Below are 4,021 nucleotides of genomic sequence, written 5' to 3' on the forward strand. Positions count from 1 at the left end.
TTTTCTGTTGTAGTACTCATCTTTGATTGATTTGCAAGAACTCTTTTTATATTAAGGCAATTAACCTTAGTCACACACTACAAATATTTTCCCAATGTGTTGTTTGCCTTTTAATTTTGTTTTTGGACCTGAGGCCATACAAACCTCTAGCCAGGTTCATGTCCTGGAACCTAAGCCAGCCAGAAGGGAAAGTTCACCAAAGTGAAATCTACGTATAGCCCAGCAGGACTGGGGCCGTGGCCACACAGTCCAACACAAAGTGTCAAAAATGTCAAAATTATTCAGAGCTAAAAGTTGCCAGGACAGCCTCTAGAACAACGAAGTACTACTTACTTATAGTTGGGCTTATGAAGTACCCTCTACCTCTGACCCGAGGGCATTTAAATTTTAAATAGGAACTTCTAAGATCCAAAGGAATGAAACTATAATGGTGAAATAGCAGGCCTTAATTTTTTCATGTTAAATTATTTTATTTACTTTTTTCCATAAAGCAGTCTTCCTCTGTGCTCTCAGAAGGCCAGTGTGCAGTAGTGACCAGACCTGTAGAGAGAGGTTCCCAGTGAGAAATATTTAGTGTGTGTGTGAAGGGGGAAGTGAGGGGAGAGTACATCATATTACCTTTCATGGATCATTGTATCAAAATGATAATTTTGTCATTTTTGAATAAATGCTTTTCAAATAAATACACAAGCAGATGTCCCCCCAGGTGAGGCTGCCTCGCAGTGCAATATGACAGCTAGAACCCATTGCTCGTCTTTAGTCAAAGACTTCCGGAAGCCGGGGGCACGTCTCCTTGGTCCAATCCAACTCCTCTTGGAAGGTAAACCTGCCTCTCTCGTTCTCTTGCCTGTGGACAACGCTCCCTCTGCCCTGTTTTCAGCTTCTGGAAGTGTTATTAGCCCCTCTCAGCCGTCCCACCTGTAGATGAAATAAAGCTCTGACCTTCCCGCCGAGCCGATGCTTCCCAGACCTCTCCTCAGCCTGTTTCATTTGGAACCTTCTATTCATTTCTGCTGGTTCTGCTTTGTGTCAGAAGTGTCAAAGGAGGTGGACAAAGATGAGTTATGAGGTGGTGTGCAGGAGGAACGTGAGAACATAAACAGCTCATGGCCCAGCAGTGACCATTCCACTGGGTGAGATCCTAATTTGCTCCTGTTCCCCCTGACGTCCCCAGGTACCCAGGTGCTTGGCACAGGCCTTTCTATGGCTAGAAAACCTGGTGGCATCAACAACATAGGAACCAAGCAATGATGGACCGTGGCGTTTTCCCGCTATACGTAAACACCTCAAGGACAGCGTCTTGTGCTAAATTTGCTTCCCTTCATGAAGCTGGTAACAAGAATCATCAAGGAGATTCACCAACATGGTAAACCTTTTAATAAGAACGAGTGTTTTCAATGAGGCTGAAGTTTCATATGTGTCCAATATTCCTACATAAATCCCCCACCTCATATTCAGGTAACACACTTAGTGCCTCCGACTACTTGAAGCTTGTAGGATTTGCGTCTGTGAGTCTACAAAGCTTAACAGAGCTTCAGAAAACATAACGTTGTAATTAATGTACTTTTCCTTAATGATAAGAGTTATTTCAAAAGCAAATATTATACACTGTTCACCCTCTATTCCCTCCTCTTGTGTTTCCCGAGGAATCCAGTCCATCAGCCCATGTTTATTCAGTGTAAATGTGTTTCCTTCTGTGCCCCAGTAAAACCCAGCCCAACAGCTCACTGGTATTTGCTATTTTATTGCCTGTCATTTATGCCCTGCAGATGGTGGCCTTTTCTTTTCTTCAGGTAAAATGAGCAATGTTTTGTTGGTTCACATGTCTCTTTCGGCAGACATGTAGCAGGGCTTTGGAAGAAACACACAATGACCAGCTAGAACCCCTCCATCATAAAGCTATTCAGACCCCGCAGAGCCAAACTTTGTGTCACGTCACATAACAATCTTGAAAGCAAAACTAATCTTACTCTCAGTTGTATGAAACACAACTTAATGTGGCAATAATTGGAACTGGAAACACCATCATACATGACTTTCATCAGTTCAAAGGTATTTTACTGAGAAACTGCTATGGCCAATCATTAGCTGAAATTCAGAGGAATCTCAATTAGTAGAGATTGAGATGCGTGGGAATTAGCAGGAAAGGAAAACCCTTTTCTTTTGTTTTTTTTTGTTATCAGCAGAAAAGTTTTATTTGTTTTAAGGACAGACAATTTAAACCACATCCAAAGCCTTAACTTATAGACACCAACCAAAGTATCCATTTAAAGCATTATATGTTGAAATACAAGACATACAACAGGGGAAATGCTTTGCTACCTGAAGCATACACCAAACTTGGCTTAATCGACAGCTGAGCTCTGCTATCTGCTAGCACTTGGGTGTGGTGGAGGGTAAGAGCCTATCTGCTGAACCAAAGGAGAACAGCTGTGTTCTACAAGTACTGAAGCATTTTAAGACTGCACTGGTAGGGATCTATTTTCATGGTGAAGGGCAGAGAGGGACAAAGCGTAGTGCCTTCCCATTGCGTATTAGGCAGCCTTGCAGGGGGCCATGGCCGAGAAGCAGACTTCCCCTTGCTCGCGTTCGGTGAATTCTCTGCAGGCCTTGGCGGCATTCTGCAGCAGCAAGTCCTCTGAGCTGGTGCCGTGGTTCACCGGGAAAGGCATTTGTCCACCAAGTTCATAGAGGTGGCCATCTACGTTGTTAAACAGAATAAAATGAAAGTTCACTTTGTCACCTACCCGACACTGGCCTTCCTGCGCCATGGCGTCATGGGCTGCCTGAATTGCTTCGTTCTTTTCAAAGCATTTTGCTCTGTCTTCAGGGGACAACTTCTCCGTTTCAGAAAGAAACTGTCTCAGGACTGACCCATCCTCAAATTCCAGTTTGTCTTGATTATTGGCTACTGCGTGTATAAGTCCAATGGTGCCGCAGGAGTTCCCAATGGTCTGCTTCATGAAGTACACTTTAGGGCTGACTTCTTGTCCTTTCAGTTCTTCAATCTGTTTTTTCCTGAAGTTCTCGTGCTGGGCGGTGAGGGGAAACAGCAGCAGCAGCGCTCAGGCAGGAGAAGGCACTGAGAAGGAAAGCCTCCTTTCCAGCCCCAGCACATCCACGAAGCGCCACTGGCCGGCGACCCCCAGTCAGGCCAGCACTTTGTTCAGCATCTCGGGATTAATCTCCATGGGTTTCAGCTGCATCTTCGCAGAACAAGGAAAGAGCCACAAGCCCAGAGAAGAGGAAAAACCGGAAAACCCTTTCTGATGTTTGTCCTTCTTTGAATAAGCAGGTCCTACCTTTTCCAAGTTCTTTAGAGGGAGAATAACTTCAAAAGTGTGCAGGCCGCCAGTGTTTCCCCAAGCAGCCTGCTCAATTCCCAAATTTCTTCGATCACTGTCTGATCTTTGGGGCCTGTTACAGCCTGGGTAAAGAAAGATACCAAGAGAGAGAAGGACCCTAAGGGACAGAATAAGGCCCCCTTCCACCAAAGCCTCCTCCAAGGCCCCCTTTTGCCTATCCTTTCTTCATTTCCTTTGCACATGTTTCCTTAATCTCTAGTTTGTTTTTCGTCCTATGGCATTTCCAAAGATTCTGTCCATCTCCCCTGCCAACATCCTTAATATTTATCAAGTTTGCGAGTAAAGCCACAGTGAAATTAGATTATGACAGAGTGTCTACTTAACAAACCAAGAGATTTCGAAACCCTCAGCAGCCAGACTCTCTTATTCATTATGATGTGTTTTATGATCTTTTAGAGTTTGTAGTGTTGAGGTTTGACTGGTAATAGCCCTGGAATGCGGCGTCCAGTTTCATTTTATATTGTAAATTCTAGAAAATTAAAGACGACAACATATGGTTTTGGTGGCCTGCTTTGAGTAACACAGGCACTTCGGTGCTAAAAACATGCTATTTGAGGATAGGTCTGTGGGAAACTGGCTGCGATAACCTTTTGCACCCGCCTCTTAGCATAAGGAACTGTGCAGGGTAAGGGTACTTGCATTCATTTGTTAGCACA

General features: G+C 44.2%; 1 pseudogene across 1 annotated transcript; it reads right to left on the reverse strand.

Annotated features, from left to right (window-relative positions):
- Positions 1–2,534: 2,534 nt before the first annotated feature.
- On the reverse strand, positions 2,535–3,206 carry LOC308496524 (ubiquitin carboxyl-terminal hydrolase isozyme L1-like; annotated as a pseudogene). The gene has a single exon. The product of its transcript is annotated as a ubiquitin carboxyl-terminal hydrolase isozyme L1-like (transcript).
- Positions 3,207–4,021: the final 815 nt, after the last annotated feature.

Source organism: Rhinolophus hipposideros (assembly GCF_964194185.1).
Source record: "Rhinolophus hipposideros genome assembly, chromosome: 4".
NCBI lineage: Eukaryota > Metazoa > Chordata > Mammalia > Chiroptera > Rhinolophidae > Rhinolophus > Rhinolophus hipposideros.